Consider the following 19,340-nt stretch of genomic DNA (forward strand, 5'->3'; position numbering starts at 1 on the left):
GTTAACGTGCCATAAGTGACCATGGGCCGCGATGATCACAAGTTTAGGACGGGCCGTTGATGGGCCAATTTGACACTAGCCGTACAGGCCTTAACTGAGAATGTTGGGCCTTTAGCTGGCTGGCCCATTATGGTCTACAAAATCTTGTGGGCCTTTAGCTTGGCGGCCCATTATTATCCGCTAAATCTTGTGGGCTATTAGTTGGGCCGGCCCATTTAATCTTTATGGGCCACTTTTGGGCCGGTCCACGTGTCAACATATAATAGGCGCATCTCACCCATTGGATGAGTGACACCTGTGCCAACGCGGAGCTGACACGTGGTTCCAACAGCCAATCAGATTTTTACACGTGGAAAATCGGCATTGGTCATGGCTGTTATCGGGTTATCGGATCCAAAACCGGACCCGATAGCTTAACGGCGACCCGTTACGGTGGATGCCACGTGTCGGTCACCCTAGACGAAAGCACTTCTCTGACGCGCAATTTATCATCATGGAAGTGGACACTTCCGTGATGATAATTTTGGTAATGTCATGGAACACTTCTACTACAACACAAGTATGACTATCTTGATTCTGTCATAAAATCGTCATGGATTTACATGCGTGAAAGAAAACGTGACCTACTGTGACAAACACGTATCATCACGGAAGTGTATTTTTTTGTAGTGAGTGGAGTTGCGTGGCGTGGACAAGAGGATGTGGAACCCCTTCAAGATGCTAAGGACAGAGGATTGGCAAAAGCTCATAAGATCAGGACTCTTCATTAACATTTTAGTGATCCAATATCACATTGAGTCCATAGGAAAGCCAATACTATTAAAAGGGGATGAGGTGTTGCTTAATGGCTTGCTTGCTGAAAGTGCTTAGTGATATGCTCCAAAGCCCTCAACCACGTTCTCATGTCCACATATGTCCCGAACCTAATGTCAAACTCGGCCCCACCGATTTGATCTATTCGGCGCCACCGAGTTCACTTGACATAGCCACTGCCAGATGAAGGAAATATGCCCTAGAGGCAATAATAAAGTTATTATTTATTTCCTTATATCATGATAAATTTTTATTATTCATGCTAGAACTGTATCAATCGGAAACTTGATACATGTGTGAATACATAGACAAACAGTGTGTCACTAGTATGCCTCTACTTGACTAGCTCGTTAATCAAAGATGGTTATGTTTCCTAGCCATAGACATGAGTTGTCATTTGATTAACGAGATCACCTCATTAGGAGAAGGATGTGATTGACCTGACCCATTCTGTTAGCTTAGCACCCGATCGTTTAGTACGTTGCTATTGCTTTCTTCATGACTTATACATGTTCCTATGACTATGAGATTATGCAACCCCCGTATACCGGAGGAACACTTTGTGTGCTACCAAACGTCACAACATAAATGGGTGCTTATAAAGGTGCTCTATAGGTCTCTCCAAAGGTACTTGTTGGGTTGGCGTATTTCGAGATTAGGATTTGTCACTCCGATTGTCGGAGAGGTATCTCTGGGCCCACTCGGAAATGCACATCACTATAAGCCTTGCAAGCATTGTGACTAATGAGTTAGTTGCGGGATGATGTATTACGGAACGAGTAAAGAGACTTGCCGGTAACGAGATTGAACTAGGTATCGAGATATCGACGATCGAATCTCGGGCAAGTAACATACCGATGACAAAGGGAACAACGTATGTTGTTATGCGGTTTGACTGATAAAGATCTTCGTAGAACATGTGGGAACCAATATGAGCATCCAGGTTCCGCTATTGGTTATTGACCGGAGAGGTGTCTCGACATTTCTACATAGTTCTCGAACCCGTAGGGTCTGCACGCTTAACGTTACGATGACAGTTATATTATGAGTTTGTATGTTTTGATGTACCGAAGGTTGTTCGAAGTCCCGGATCTGATCACGGACATGACGAGGAGTCTCAAAATGGTCGAGACATAAAGATTGATATATTGGACGACTATATTCGGACACCGGAAGTGTTCCGGAGAAGTTTCGGATTAAACCGGAGTGCCGGAGGGTTACCGGAACCCCCCGGGGAAGTATTGGGCCTTAGTGGGACTTGAGGGGAGAGAGAGGGTAGCAGCCAGGAGGTGGCGCGCCCCCTCCCATGAGGAATCCTAGTTGGACTAGGAGAGGGGGGCGCAGCCCCTCTTTCCCTCTCCCTCTCTTTCCTTACCCCCTTCTTTTCCTAGTTGGACTAGGAAAGGGGAGTCCTACTCCTACTAGGAGGAGGACTCCCCCCTCTCCTTGGCGAGCCTAGGGCAGCCGGCCTCCCCCTTGCTCCTTTATATACGGGGGCAGGGGGCACCTCTAAACACACTTGATATACGATATTTTAGCCGTGTGCGGTGCCCCCCTACACCATATTACACCTCGATAATACCGTCACGGAGCTTAGGCGAAGCCCTGCGTTGGTGGAACATCATCATCGTCACCACGCCGTCGTGCTGACGAAACTCTCCCTCAACACTTGGCTGGATCGGAGTTCGAGGGACGTCATCGAGCTGAACGTGTGCTGAACTCGGAGGTGCCGTGCGTTCGGTACTTGATCGGTCGGATCGTGAAGACGTACGACTACATCAACCGCGTTGTGATAACTCTTCCGCTGTCGGTCTACGAGGGTACGTGGACAACACTCTCCCCTCTCGTTGCTATGCATCACCATGTTCTTGCGTGTGCGTAGGAAATTTTTTGAAATTACTACGTTCCCCAAAAGTGGCATCCGAGCCAGGTTTTATGCGTTGATGCTATGCACGAGTAGAACACAAGTGAGTTGTGGGCGATATAAGTCATACTGCTTACCAGCATGTCATACTTTGGTTCAGCGGTATTGTGAGATGAAGCGGCCCGGACCGACATTACGCGTACGCTTACGCGAGACTGGTTTCACCGTTGCGAGCACTCCTTGCTTAAAGGTGACGGGCGGGTGTCTGTCTCTCTCACTTTAGTTGAACCGAGTGTGGCTACGCCCGAGCCTTGCGAAGGTTAAAACAACACCAACTTGACAAACTATCGTTGTGGTTTTGATACGTAGGTAAGAACGGTTCTTGCTAAGCCCGTAGCAGCCACGTAAAACAGGCAACAACAAAATAGAGGACGTCTAACTTGTTTTTGCAGGGCATGTTGTGATGTGATATGGTCAAGACATGATGTGATATAATTTGTTGAATGAGATGATCATGTTTTGTAATCGAGTTATCGGCAACTGGCAGGAGCCATATGGTTGTCGCTTTATTGTATGAAATGCAATCGCCATGTAATAGTTTTACTTTATCACTAAGCGGTAGCGATAGTAGTAAAAGCAATAAGTTGGCGAGACGACAACGATACTACGATGGAGATCAAGGTGTCGCGCCGGTGACGATGGTGATCATGACGGTGCTTCGGAGATAGAGATCACAAGCACGGTGCTTCAGAGATGGAGATCACAAGCCATATCATATCACTTATATTGATTGCATGTGATGTTAATCTTTTATGCATCTTATCTTGCTTTGATTGACGGTAGCATTATAAGATGATCTCTCACTAAAATTTCAAGATAAAAGTGTTCTCCCTGAGTATGCACCGTTGCGAAAGTTCTTCGTGCTGAGACACCACGTGATGATCGGGTGTGATAGGCTCTACGTTCAAATACAACAGGTGCAAAACAGTTGCACACGCGGAATACTCAGGTTAAACTTGACGAGCCTAGCATATGCAGATATGGCATCGGAACACGGAGACCGAAAGGTCGAGCGTGAATCATATAGTAGATATGATCAACATACTGATGTTCACCATTGAAACTACTCCATCTCACGTGATGATCGGACATGGTTTAGTTGATATGGATCACGTGATCACTTAGAGGATTAGAGGGATGTCTATCTAAGTGGGAGTTCTTAAGTAATATGATTAATTGAACTTGAATTTATCATGAACTTAGTCCTGATAGTATTTTGCAAATTATGTTGTAGACCAATAGCTCGCGTTGTTGCTTCCCTGTGTTTATTTTTGATATGTTCCTAGAGAAAATTATGTTGAAAAATGTTAGTAGCAAAGATGCGGATTGGATCCGTGATCTGAGGATTATCCTCATTGCTGCACAGAAGAATTATGTCGTTGATGCACCACTGGGTGACAGACCTATTGCAGGAGCAGATGCAGACATTATGAATGTTTGGCTATCTCAATATGATGACTACTTGATAGTTTAGTGCACCATGCTTAACGTCTTAGAATCGGGACTTCAAAGACGTTTTGAACGTCATGAACCATATGAGATGTTCCAGGAGTTGAAGTTAATATTTCAAGCAAATACCCGAGTTGAGAGATATGAAGTCTCCAACAAGTTCTATAGCTAAAAGATGGAGGAGAATCGCTCAACTAGTGAGCATGTGCTCAGATTGTCTGGGTACTACAATCGCTTGAATCAAGTGGGAGTTAATCTTCCAGATAAAATAGTGATTGACAGAATTCTCTAGTCACCATCACCAAGTTAGTAGAACTTCGTGATGAACTATAGTATGCAAGGGATGACAAAAGTAATTCCCGAGCTCTTCGTGATGCTGAAATCGACGAAGGTAGAAATCAAGAAAAACATCAAGTGTTGATGGTTGACGTGACCACTAGTTTCAAGAAAAGGGCAAAGGGAAGAAGGGGAACTTCAAGAAGAACGGCAAGCAAGTTGCTGCTCAAGTGAAGAAGCCTAAGTCTGGTCCTAAGCCTGAGACTAAGTGCTGCTACTGCAAAGGGACTGGTCACTGGAAGCGGAGCTACCCCAACTATTTGGTGGATAAGATGGATGGCAAAGTGAACAAAGGTATATTGGATATACATGTTATTGATGTGTACTTTACTATTGTTTATAGCAACCCCTCGATATTTGATACTGGTTCAGTTGCTAAAGTAGTAACTCGAAACGGGAGTTGCAGAATAAATAGAGACTAGTAAAAGGCGAGGTGACGATGTGTGTTGGAAGTAGTTCCAAGATTGATATGATCATCATCGCACACTCCCTATACTTTCGGGATTAGTGTTGAAACTAAATAAGTGTTATTTGGTGTTTACGTTGAGCATGAATATGATTTGATCATTTTTGTTGGAATACGGTTATTCATTTAAATTAGAGAATAATTGTTGTTCTGTTTACATGAATAAAACCTTCTATGGTCATACACACCAACGAAAATGGTTTGTTGGATCTCGATAGTAGTGACACACATATTCATAATGTCGAAGCCAAAAGATGCAGAGTTGATAATGACAGTACAACTTATTTGTGGCACTGCCGTTTAGGTCATATTTTTGTAATGCGCATGAAGAAACTCCATACTGATGGGATTTTGGAATCACTTGATTATGAATCACTTGATGCTTGCGAACCGTGCCTCATGGGCAAGATGACTAAAACGCCGTTCTCCGGAACTATGTAGAGAGCAACAGATTTGTTGGAAATCATACATACAGATGTATGTGGTCCGATGAATATTGAGGCTCGTGGCGGATATCGTTATTTTCTCACCTTCACAGATGATTTGAGCAGATATAGGTATATCTACTTAATGAAACAGAAGTCTGAAACATTTGAAAAGTTCATATAATTTCAGAGTGAAGTGGAAAATCATCGTAACAAGAAAATAAAGTTTCTACGATCTGATCGTGGAGAAGAGTATTTGAGTTACGAGTTTGGCATTCAGTTAAAACAATGTGAAATAGTTTCACTATTCACGCCACCTGGAACACCACAGTGTAATGGTGTGTCCGAACATCGTAACCGTACTTTACTAGATATGGTGCGATATATGATGTCTCTTACCGATCTACCACTATCGTTTTGGGGTTATGCATTAGAGACAGCTACATTCACGTTAAATAGGGTACCATCTAAATCCGTTGAGACGACATCTTATGAACTGTGGTTTGGCAAGAAGCCAAAGTTGTGGTTTCTTAAACTTTGGGGTTGCGATGCTTATGTGAAAAAGTTTCATCCTGATAAGCTCAAACCCAAATCGGAGAAATGTGTCTTCATAGGATACCCAAAGGAGATAGTTGGGTACACCTTTTATCACAGATCCGAAGGCAAGACATTCGTTGCTAAGTATGGATCCTTTCTAGAGAAGGAGTTTCTCTCAAAAGAAGTGAGTGGGAGGAAAGTAGAACTTGATGAGGTAATTGTACCTGCTCCCTTATTGGAAAGTAGTTCATCGCAGAAACCAGTTTCTGTGACGCCTATACCAATTAGTGAGGAAGTTAATGATGATGATCATGGAACTTCAGATCAAGTTATTACTGAACCTCGTAGGTCATCCAGAGTAAGATCCGCACCAGAGTGGTACGGTAATCCTGTTCTGGAGGTTATGTTACTAGACCATGACGAACCTACGAACTATGAAGAAGCGATGGCAAGCCCAGATTCCGCAAAATGGCTTGAGGCCATGAAATCTGAGATGAGATCCATGTATGAGAACAAAGTACGGACTTTGATTGACTTGCCCAATGATCGGCGAGCCATTGAGATTAAATGGATCTTCAAGAGGAAGACGGACGCTGATAGTAGTGTTACTATCTACAAAGCTAGAATTGTCGGAAAAGGTTTTCGACAAGTTTAAGATGTTGACTACGATGAGAGTTTCTCACTCGTATATATGCTTAAGTCTGTCCGAATCATGTTAGCAATTGCCGCATTTTATGAAATCTGGCAAATGGATAAACAGAACTGCATTCCTTAATGGATTTATTAAAGAAGAGTTGTATATGATGCAACCAGAAGGTTTTGTTAATCCTAAAGGTGCTAACAAATATGCAAGCTCCAGCGATCCATCTATGGACTGGTGCAAGTATCTCGGAGTTGGAATATACGCTTTGATAAGTTGATCAAAGGATATAGTTTTATACAGACTTGCGGTGAAGCCTGTATTTACAAGAAAGTGAGTGGGAGCACTACAACATTTCTGATAAGTATATGTGAATGACATATTGTTGATCGGAAATAATGTAGAATTATTCTGCAAAGCATAAAGGAGTGTTTGAAAGGAGTTTTTCAAAGAAAGACCTCGGTGAAGCTGCTTACATATTGAGCATCAAGATCTATAGAGATAGATCAAGACGCTTGATAAGTTTTTTTCAATGAGTACATACCTTAACAAGATTTTGAAGTGGTTCAAAATGGAACAGTCAAAGAAAGAGTTTCTTGCCTGTGTTACAAGGTGTGAAATTGAGTAAGACTCAATGCCCGACCACGGCAGAAGATAGAAAAAGAATGAAAGTCATTCCCTATGCCTCGGCCATAGGTTCTATAAAGTATGTCATGCTGTGTACCAGATCTATTGTATACCCTACACTGATTTTGGCAAGGGAGTACAATAGTGATCTAGGAGTAGATCACTGGACAGCGGTCAAAATTATCCTTACTGGAATAAGGATATGTTTCTCGATTATGGAAGTGAAAAAAGGCTCGTCGTAAAGGGTTACGTCGATGCAAGTTTTGACACTAATCTAGATGACTCTAAGTCTCGGTCTAGATACATATTGAAAGTGGGAGCAATTAGCTAGAGTAGCTCCATGCAGAGCATTGTAGACATAGAAATTTGCAAAATACTTACGGATCGGAATGTGACAGACCCGTTGACTAAAATAATCTCACAAGCAAAACATGATCACACCTTAGTACTCTTTGGGTGTTAATCACATAGCGATGTGAACTAGATTACTGACTCTAGTAAACCCTTTGGGTGTTGTTCACATGACGATGTGAACTATGGGTGTTAATCACATGGTGATGTGAACTATTGATGTTAAATCACATGGCGATGTGAACTAGATTATTGACTCTAGTGCAAGTGGGAGACTGAAGGAAATATGCCCTAGAGGCAATAATAAAGTTATTATTTATTTCCTTATATCAGGATAAATGTTTATTATTCATGCTAGAACGGTATCAATCGGAAACTTGATACATGTGTGAATACATAGACAAATAGTGTGTCACTAGTATGCCTCTACTTGACTAGCTCGTTAATCAAAGATGGTTATGTTTCCTAGCCATAGACATGAGTTGTCATTTGATTAACGAGATCACCTCATTAGGAGAATGACGTGATTGACCTGACCCATTCCGTTAGCTTAGCACCCGATCGTTTAGTATGTTGCTATTGCTTTCTTCATGACTTATACATGTTCGTATGACTATGAGATTATGCAACTCCCGTTTACCGGAGGAACACTTTGTGTGCTACCAAACGTCACAACGTAAATGGGTGATTATAAAGGTGCTCTACAGGTGTCTCCAAAGGTACTTGTTGGGTTGGCGTATTTCGAGATTAGGATTTGTCACTCCGATTGTCGGAGAGGTATCTCTGGGCCCACTCGGTAATGCACATCACTATAAGCCTTGCAAGCATTGTGACTAATGAGTTAGTTGCAGGATGATGTATTACGGAATGAGTAAAGAGACTTGCCGGTAACGAGATTGAACTAGGTATCGAGATACCGACGATCGAATCTCGGGCAAGTAACATACCGATGACAAAGGGAACAACGTATGTTGTTATGCGGTTTGACCGATAAAGATCTTCGTAGAATATGTGGGAACCAATATGAGCATCCAGGTTCCACTATTGGTTATTGACCGGAGAGGTGTCTCGGTCATGTCTACATAGTTCTCGAACCCGTAGCGTCCGCACGCTTAACGTTACGATGACAGTTATATTATGAGTCTGTATGTTTTGATGTACCGAAGGTTGTTCGGAGTCCCGGATGTGATCACGGACATGACGAGGAGTCTCGAAATGGTCGAGACATAAAGATTGATATATTGGACGACTATATTCGGACACCGGAAGTGTTCCGGAGAAGTTTCGGATTAAACCGGAGTGCCGGAGGGTTACCGGAACCCCCCGGGGAAGTATTGGGCCTTAGTGGGCCTTGAGGGGAGAGAGAGGGCAGCAGCCAGGAGGTGGCGCGCCCCCTCCCATGAGGAATCCTAGTTGGACTAGGAGAGGGGGGCGCAGCCCCTCTTTCCCTCTCCCTCTCCCTCTCTTTCCTTCCCCCCTTCTTTTCCTAGTTGGACTAGGAAAGGGGAGTCCTACTCCTACTAGGAGGAGGACTCCCCCCCTCTCCTTGGCGCGCCTAGGGCAGCCGGCCTCCCCTTGCTCCTTTATATACGGGGGCAGGGGTGCACCTCTAAACACACTTGATATACGATATTTTAGCCGTGTGCGGTGCCCCCCTACACCATATTACACCTCGATAATACCGTCGCGGAGCTTAGGCGAAGCCCTGCGTCGGTGGAACATCATCATCGTCACCACGACGTCGTGCTGACGAAACTCTCCCTCAACACTCGGCTGGATCGGAGTTCGAGGGACGTCATCGAGCTGAACGTGTGCTGAACTCGGAGGTGCCGTGCATTCGGTACTTGATCGGTCGGATCATGAAGACGTACGACTACATCAACCGCGTTGTGATAACGCTTCCGCTGTCGGTCTACGAGGGTACGTGGACAACACTCTCCCCTCTCGTTGCTATGCATCACCATGTTCTTGCGTGTGCGTAGGAATTTTTTTGAAATTACTACGTTCCCCAACACCAGAAACCCTAATCAGTTTGGTCTCACCGATGGGACCTCGGTCTCACCGAGATGTGCAATCGGTCCCACCGAGTTTGCTTGACCAACTCTCTGTTTTGCTTGTTACGAAAATCGGTCTCACCGAGTTTGTGTAATCAGTCGAACTGATTTGAGGTTTTAGCCTAACCCTAGCACATCGGTCCAACCAAGTTGATCATATCGGTCCGACCGAAAATCATAACGTTCACAGTTTGAACCATATCGGTCTGACCGAGTTTCTTGATTCGGTCCCACCGAGTTTGTTAAATTGTGTGTAACGGCTAGATTTTCTGTGGAGGCTATATATACCCCTCCACCCTTCCCTCATTCGTGAGGAGAGCCATCAGAATGTGCCTACACTTCCAGCATTTATTTTCTGAGAGAGAACCACCTACTCATGTGTTGTGACCAAGATATTCCAATCCAACCACAAGAATCTTGATCTCTAGCCTTCCCCAAGTTGCTTTCCACTGAAATCATCTTTCCACCAAATCCAAATCCGTGAGAGAGAGTTGAGTGTTGGGAAGACTATCATTTGAAGCACAAGAGCAAGGAGTTCATCATCAACACACCATCTATTAACTTTTGGAGAGTGTTGTCTCCTAGATTGGTTAGGTGTCACTTGGGAACCTCCGTCAAGATTGTGGAATTGAACCAAGGAGTTTGTACGGGCAAGGAGATCGCCTACTTCGTGAAGATCTACCCTAGTGAGGCAAGTCCTTCGTGGGCGATGGACATGGTAGGATAGCCAAGGTTGCTTCTTCATGGACCCTTCATGTGTGGAGCCCTCCGTGGACTCGCGCAACCGTTACCCTTTGTGGGTTGAAGTCTCCATCAACATGGATGTATGATAGCACCACCTATCGGAACCGCGGAAAAAATCTTCGTGTCTCCAATTGCGTTTGCATACTCCAATCCAATCCCTTTACATTCTTGCAAATTGCATGATTTACTTTCTGCTGCTCATATACTCTTTCCATGCTTGCTTGAAATGTATTGTGAATGTTTAAACTTGTGCTAAAACTCTACCTTAACTTGAGGAAATGAAAAACTGCTACTTTTCTTTGTTGAGGGTCTAATCACCGCCTCTCTAGACACCTCTTCTCGATCTTTTCACCTAGGCTCTATCTGGAATCTATGAGTAGTAGGTCTGTCATCTCCACAGTCCTCTGCAGTAACTCTAGCTGCATCAACGTCATCCCTTGGCTTCTCCACTACGGTTTGAACCTTTCTGATCTTCACATCAAGATCATGATCTCCAGGTACTTGCTGAGGTTGGCCAGATTTCATTCAATCATCAATGTTGCTTCTAGCAGATAAGTCATTTGATCATTCTTCGACTTGAGGTTAGCCATTGGAGCATTGGGAGTAGATGCTTCCTTGGCTGCTTTGGTTGCAGCAACTGCCTGGATCTTCTATCGTTCCTCAGCAGAAGTAGGGTGAGAAGGGTCCATCACCACTACATTATACTCGAATTGTGTCAGTGGTCGCGATCAAGAAGATATGTGCTCATTCCAACCTTGAAATTGATGAGCAACTAAATGTGTGGACCAAAACCACATGATTTCTTTCGGTCTGAAGTTGTCCTCTTGATAGCATCAACAATTAAGCTCATCGCCTTGAACATCTGAGGTGTGTCAAAGAGATGCAAAAGGTTGATGGAGTAGCCACAGATCGTCTTGTCATCTCCAGATTTGGGCAATAGAATGTGCCTAAAAATAGTATTTGTGGTGGCCAATCCAGACAACAAATGCTTCACAAAACCTAACTTGTGAGTCTCAAGGTCTTTCTCAGGAATGGGCTTGTAGATGTTCTTCATGACTTGTGATCCATCTTGGGATTTTCGTATACATCAACTTCTCTCTCTCCTTCTTCAGGAGCACCAAGAAGAGCATCCCACTTAGATACGGTTGACCGGTATCTCACTCCCTCAGTCATCCACACAATCCTTCCATCTGAATAGAAATGAGCAGTGGAATAGAATTGCATGATCATCTCATAATTCCATGAGGTAAGATTCTTCCCAAGAAAAGCATCAACACTAGCAAGTTTGAAGCTCTCATGAAAATGGGGAAAGTTGTCTTCATTCTCATTAATGCATTCCCAATCCACACATTTCATGTCACTGACTATAGGCATCTTATCTAGCAGCACTATTCATAGAAATCTTGTTGCTCTTTGGTGTGGAAACAATAACCACAAGCACTTCTCCTCCTAATAGAATATGTGTCAGGTAATCTCTACTGACGCAAACCTTTGTCCTTTCTGAACACCATGTTCTCAGCAATAGGATGAGCATTGTCATGATATGGAATCTTGGGTATAAACTTTCTGAGCACTAGTGGCTCATCATCAACAACAGCTTCTGGCACCAGGGCCTTATTCTTCTCACTTGCAGAGACATTTCTGGTAGTTCTCTTGGGTGCTGAAACTTTGGGTTTGGACTTTCAAGTGGCAACAGTCTTCATAGCATCTTCCATAAGTTTCTGAGAATTGGTAGGAGGTGGATTAGCTGCTGTGTCTTACACTTCACCTTCTGGATCTTCATACAAAGTGGATTTTCTGCTAACAACATAACTTTTCTTCTAACTTTGTTTCCTTTTCTTGGTTGGTTCCTTCTCTGTAGCTTCTATGACTTTGTCTATCTTCGAGACAGGAACTTTCCTCACTGCAGTCCTCTCCTTGGAACTAGCAGATGTCCTGGAACTTGCAGCAGTCCCATATTCCTTTGCCAGAACCACCTTGTTCTTCTTTGAGGTCACTTCCTCAGGCTGTAAGTCCTCATGTTCAGTTTCTAAGCCTTTGTTTTTCCTTGTCCTCTTGGCAGCCTTAGGCAAGTTGCTAGGAGTGCTCCTGCTGCCTTCATCAAAACTTCCTACTGGACTTGACCCTGCACTTAGGTCAACATTTGCTTTAGTGGCGTTTTGACTGTCATTGGCTTTTGACATCTTGCAAGCTGACCCTGTGAATAGTTGGGTATGGTAGAGTAGATGAGTTATCACAAAAGGCAGATATTTTTGAAGAAAAATGAGTTCAAATCTTAGTTTCAAGTTTTCACATAAGGCATTTCGGATCAACCGAGTTGATCATCTCGGTAATACCGAAGCACTTAACAGAAACATAACACACAGTTTCGGTTAGACCGATATGTGGCCCGGTGTCTCTGATATGCTAGGGTTTCATTGAAACTTTACTTTCGGTTTCACGAGTTAGTACAACTCAGTGGCACCGTGACGTACTAGTGCAATGGCCAAGGCCAAATTGGTGACTCCAAAAACTTCAAATTGGTCGGTTCAAGATGCATTCCGCAAAAACTTAAACCAATTTTTTTGCTCGAATCTAATCTACAAAATTTATATGAGGAATGAGTAGCGCAATCTATGGGAAGAACTAGGCAGTCCATTCGTACATTGAATCAGAATTTAGAACACAGACGGGGTCGAATCTGTCGGTGTTCTGGGAACCAGGGTACCCAGACTTGCCTGCCTGCAGCCCATGGCGTCGGTCCTTCGATGGCCTCGTACGGCCCATCTGCAAGGCCGCCAAGACAAGACCCTCGCGAGGGCCCCCAGGCCTCGCGAGGCGGACGACACCAAGACCTCCGGAGGGGGAGGCCTCCCAGGCTGCATCCCATGGAGCAGAGATTTCTATGCAGGTACTAGCCTCATGAGGCTGCCATGACGCAAGCCATGAAGACCAAGGCGGGCGGGCGCCAGCAGGCGCAGAGGAGGCGCTTTCCTCTTTGGTGCTAATGAGGCAAGGACAAACATAGGTTCCCGAGGATTCTACCAAAGGTTTCCATTCCGGTGTAACGAGACCAAGACCACCAGCACAACATGACGGATATCATCGCTAAGCCCACTGCCGCGTCACGACTAGCAGCTTTACAGGCGAAGACCACCTTTCGTCAGGATAAGATGCACTACTTCTCCCCTTTCAAATTGGCCACTGTGGGATCCCTTCCCGCATACGTTTTGGAGGAAGTGGACCAAGGCCACTATAAATATAGGTTAGCCACCATTGTAGAAGGGTCCGACTCATTCTCTCCCCGAGCCCTCGTGAGGTTGTTCATCCTCAGTACTAGTTCATCCTCAGCCCCTCGTGAGGCCAATCCACCACAAAGCAGGAGTAGGGTTTTACACCGCAAGGTGGCCCGGACCTGGGTAAACCGTCGTGTTCAACTTCTTCCTCGCTCGCATGAATTGGTCTAGTGTTAGGACATTTCCTGTCTTTGTGTTTTGGGTGATGATGAAAACTCTCCATATGTTCTAATCATGTGTTAAGTTATCCAGGTTGTCTATGCTCAGGTACGCATTGATTAGACATTCTCTCTGGATGGAAAAGGTCGAAGACGGAGTTTTCTGCGTGTTTATTTCCTTAGTCGTAGGAAACCCGTGCTATCAAGAGGGAATCCACATCGGAAGGCATGGGGTGAATCATTGCACGTACACTCTTCTCATCACCCACCGTTACTTTCCTTTCCGTGTAGAGAGAGGTCCCTTTTGGTTCTTTCTGGTGAAGTGGTCTCTCCTCAGCGGTTGTGCCGCCTACTAGGGCGGTTGTACCGTTGGCCAGTTGTACCGGCTCAACCATCGCCCTAGGGGTGATACCCTCGGGGTTGCACCTCCCAGTTTCTTGCCAAGCTGTTGTACCACTGCCCCCGGGCGGTGGTACCGCCCACCCGCTGGAAGAACTCCGGAGTTGTACTTTGGGCGGTTGTACCGACCGGGTACCACCCGACCACCGGAGTAGCTTCAGTGATAGGGCGGTACTTGGGTGGTGGTGGCCCGGTTGTCCCGGTTGTGCTCTGCATACCGGTACTACCAGGTGTCCTAAGCGGTTATACCGCCTGGGACTTAGCCACCCCTAGCACCAGGAGCAGGCGGTAGTTCCGGAGCACTACCGCTCGACCACCGCCCATAGGGGTCATTACCTTCTGGTTTCAAGGCGGTGGCTGAGCGGTAGGGAAGCAGTTGGTCTGGTTATTCCTAATAACCGGTACTAACGCTCTAGCGTCCAGTTGTACCGCTTGTTAGGGTTTCAGCAACTTACCCGTGATTCCCGGTTGTACTTGGGAGAGGAGCGGTTGTACCGCTGCTGTATAAAATCTATTGTAACGGTTGGATCTTAGGGTTTCCTATATAAGGGGGTTTCTGCCACCTACCCCCTTACCTCTTGCCTATCTCTCTCTCTCCACCATTGAAGCCCTTCAAGCTTTCTTGCCTGATCTCTCTCTCTAGCCACTCAAACTTGTTTATTTGCTAGAGATTGAAGGAGGAGACCTAGATCTACACTTCCACCAAAGGATATTTAATTCCCCCATACTTTCTTGTGTGGATTTTGTTACTCTTGGGTGTTTGAGCAACCTAGATGGTTAAGGCCACCTCGGAGCCATATTCAACTGTGGTGAAGCTCTATGGTTTCGTTGGGAGCCTCCAATTTGGTTGTGGAGAGAGACCCAACCTTGATTTTAAAGGTTCGGTTGCCGCCTTCAAGGGCACCACTAGTGGAATCACGGCATCTCGCATTGTCTGAGGGCGTGAGGAGAATACGGTGGCCTTATTGGCTTCTTGGGGAGCATTGTGCCTCCACACTGCTCCAACGAAGACGTATTTCCCCCAAAGGGAAGGACCTTCGGTAACACATCCTCGTCTTCACCGGTTCCACTTCTGGTTATCTCTTCCCTTTACTTTGTGCAAGCTATTATTGTGTTGTATCATTTGCTTGCACTTGTTGTTGTTGTTAGCATCATATAGGTTGCTCACCTAGTTGCACATCTAGACAACCTATTTGTTGCTAAACCTAATTTGTTAAGAAAAGCTAAAAATTGGTAGTTGCATATTCACCCCCCTCTTGTCAACCATATCGATCCTTTCAATTGGTATCAGAGCCTCGTCTCTTTATTAAGGGTTTCACCACTCGAAGAGTATGGGTGACACCGAGGAGGAAGTGCCCGAGGCCATGGAGTTGACTTCGATCACTCGAGACGACATAAATGAAGCTATGGCTTCACTTAAGACGTCTATGACGGCCGAAGTCAAGTCCATGCTTAAATAATTACTTGAGAGGATGAAATCCACTCCCGAGCCTATGCTTATGGTTAACCCACTACATCGAAGTCGGAGGCCAATTCCGCCAAGGAAGCAGCTAAAGGTACTCATGTTCCTTCCCCTAATGACAAGAATGGGACGGGAACCTTTGCCTCGGTTCGCCCTGCCTCGGTCTATGGAGGACCGGTGCCCACAACTCGCATTAATATTCATGGTCCTCCTCCCAAGCCTTTTAAGGGTGATTTTGCTAGTTGGATCTTTCGCATTAAGTCTCATTTGAATCATCAACTAACCTTTTGGAGAATCATTGAGCAAGGCTTCTACTCGATGATCCAAACAACTTCACACCAGAGAAGAAGTGGACAACCAATACAATCACTCTGCATTGTTCATCCTTCAAGAAGCAGTCCCTCCCGAAGACCTAGCACACTATGACCTTTCACTCGTGCAAAGGATTGTTGGGACCACATTGTTTCAATGTACAAGGGGAGCTCAAGCATCCAACAATCCAACTTTGAAGTGGTCCTTGATGAGGCCGATGAATTTGTGATGCTTGAAGATGAGGATCCGCGTGACCTTTACCGGAGGGTGACTACTCTTGCGGTTGCTCTCCAAGACCATGGAATCAAGGATACGGATGACACTTGGATCAAGCGCAAGTTGCTCAAGGCTATCATGCCCTTCAACAAGGCCATGCCTTCCATGATTCGTCAAAGCCCAGAATTTCACTCCTTAACATCAAGTGAAGTGTTGGATGAGCTTATTGCTATGAACATCATGAACAAGACCGCGGCAATGCTCTTTCTCGGGTCCAGTCAAAGAAAAGCACTCCCACTCTCTCTTTGAAGGTCAAGGCCATTCCAGAAGAAAAAGAGGAGTGTGGTCCTGAGGACACCAAATGCTTAGCATGAGCACATGGCTCTTGCATCAACACAACTTTGGAGCAACAAGAGGAACTCAAGGCCCAACTTCACCAAGAACAACTCCAGTGGGTCAAAGACCAAGCAATGTGTAAGAACTTTCTACAATTGTGGCAATGTGAGTCACTTTGTGGTGGATTGCCCCTGCGAGAAGAGAGAAGACAATGGTGGAAAACTCATTTGGAAAGATAAAGCCAAGTCCTTCCCTAGCAAGAACAACTTTACCAAGAAGACTCCTCCAAAGGGCTTGGTGGCACATGAAGAGTACCCCTCTGGTGATGAGGAGGAAGATACAAGTGGAGAAGGAATGGCAATGGCAACCATTGCCATTGATACATCTTCTCCCTCCAAGGTGTCTCTCTTCGGTGCCCCCAACGAAAACACCATTGCCAAGTGTCTCTGGCCAAAGGTATCAACAAGGTAACTCCTAACATCAAAACCACCATCATTACTACTCCTTCATTGTTGGATTGTTGTGATGACAGTGAGGTGGAGAAAGTTGATGAGAATGAATTCACCAAGTTTGCGAGCAAGCTCAAGGGTGAGTCCGAGAAGCACTTTGTTGCTCTCTTGGAACAACTTGGTGAGGCCAATGATATCACTGAGTCTCATGAGGATACTATCTTCAAGTTGGTGGAGCATAGTCGTGAGTATGCTGATGAGATTGCGGATATTTCCATTTCTCTAAAGGAAAAGAAAGATATTCGTTTGACTCTTGAGGAGTCACACAACGTTGATCATGCTAAATTGCAAAAAGATCTTGATCATGCTATTATTCTTACGCGTGTGCTTAAATCCGAGAAAGCCGAACTTGGGGTCGGCAATGCTAGACGCAAGGACGAGTTTGATATACTTGACAAGGCTCGCAAGGTTTTGAAGGGTGTTCATGCCTCTCTCAAAGAGTCTCACGATCAACTCCAAGTGAAGCTAACCAAGGAGATTTCCACTTGTCTTGCTTTCGTTCTAATTGATAATGCCCATGCTACTAACCCTTGTTGTGAGCATGTGCATCTTGTGGAGGAAAATGCTAAGTTGAAAGAGCAACTTGAGAAGGGCCTTGTGACTTGCACACAAGGAAAGAAGAACCTCAAGGACCTTTTGAGCAATCAAAAGGAAGTTCTAGGAAAGGAAGGACTTGGGTTTGTACCCAAGTCAAAGAAGAACAAGAAAAAGCAATCTCTCCCACTAAAGGAGACCTTTGTCAAGGCGGGTGAGGGTACTCTTGAGAAGAAGAAGCACAAGGAAGTGGGTGGTAATGCCAAGGGCAAAACCGCTCCCAACAACAAAGCCGGCGACTTTAAGCCTTCTTATGTTTTATGTCGTGCTAGTGATGGGCATATTTATGCCAAATTCGTTGGTTCTTACTCTGAGTACATTGAATGGTCTATTTGGGTTCCTAAGACCCTTGTTGCTAACATGTGATGCCCCGAGACCGATTGAATGGATCGAGAAGAAGTGTCTAGAGGGGGTGAAGACTCTAAGTAATAAAAGTTGCAGTTTTTAATTTCTTTAAGTTGAAGTGGAGTTTTGGCACAAGTTCAAACATTCACAATACATATCAAGCAAGCATGACAAGAGTATATGATCAGCGGAAAGTAAAGCATGCATGTTGCAAGAATGTAGAGGGAAGGGATTGGAGTGTGCAAACGCAATTTGAAGACACAGAGATTTTTTATCCGTGGTTCCGATAGGTGGTGCTATCGTACATCCACGTTGATGGAGACTTCAACCCACGAAGGGTAATGGTTGCGTGAGTCCACGGAGGGCTCCACCCACGAAGGATCCACGAAGAAATAACCTTGTCTATCCCACCATCGCCGTCGCCCACGAAGGACTTGCCTCACTAGGGTAGATCTTCACGAAGTAGGCGATCTCCTTGCCCTTACAAACTCCTTGATTCAACTCCACAATCTTGACGGAGGCTCCCAAGTGACACCTAACCAATCTAGGAGACAACACTCTCCAAGAGGTAATAGATGGTGTGTTGATGATGAACTCCTTGCTCTTGTGCTTCAAATGATAGTCTCCCCAACACTCAACTCTCTCTCATAGGATTGGATTTGGTGGAATGATGATTTGAGTGGAAAGCAACTTGGGGAAGGCTAGAGATCAAGCTTTATGTAGTTGGAATGGAATATCTTGACCTCAACACAAGTGTAGGTGGTTCTCTCTTAGCAAATGTATGTTGGAAGTGTAAGCATGTTCTGATGGCTCTCTTCTCGAATGAAGAGTGGGTGGAGGGGTATTTATAGCCTCCACACAAAATCTAACCGTTAAACACAATTTACCAAACTCGATGGGACCGAATCAGAAAACTCGGTCAGACCGATTTAGATCATAATGTGACCGTTAGGCATTTCGGTGGGACCGAATTGATCAACTCGGTGGGACCGATGTGCTAGGCTTAGGGTAAAGCCTCATCTCGGTTTGACCGATTACACAAACTCGGTGGGACCGATTTGGGTAATAAGCAAAACAGAGAGTTGGCCAAGCAAACTCGGTGGGACCGATTGCATATCTCGGTGAGAGCGAAATTATTGCAATAGGCAACAGAGATTTTGCAAGCCCATCTCGGTGAGACCGAGATCCCATCGGTGAGACCGAATTGATTAGGGTTTGTGGCAGTGGCTATGTGAGGAGAACTCAGTGGCGCCGGATAGAAAGTTTCGGTGGGGCCGAGTTTGACTTTTGGTTTGGGACATATGTGGATGTGAGAAAGTGGTTGAGGGCTTTGGAGCATATCACTAAGCACTTTGAGCAAGCAAGCCA

This window comes from Aegilops tauschii, chromosome 3, assembly GCF_002575655.3.
Source record: "Aegilops tauschii subsp. strangulata cultivar AL8/78 chromosome 3, Aet v6.0, whole genome shotgun sequence".
In the NCBI taxonomy this organism is placed as follows: Eukaryota; Viridiplantae; Streptophyta; class Magnoliopsida; order Poales; family Poaceae; genus Aegilops; species Aegilops tauschii.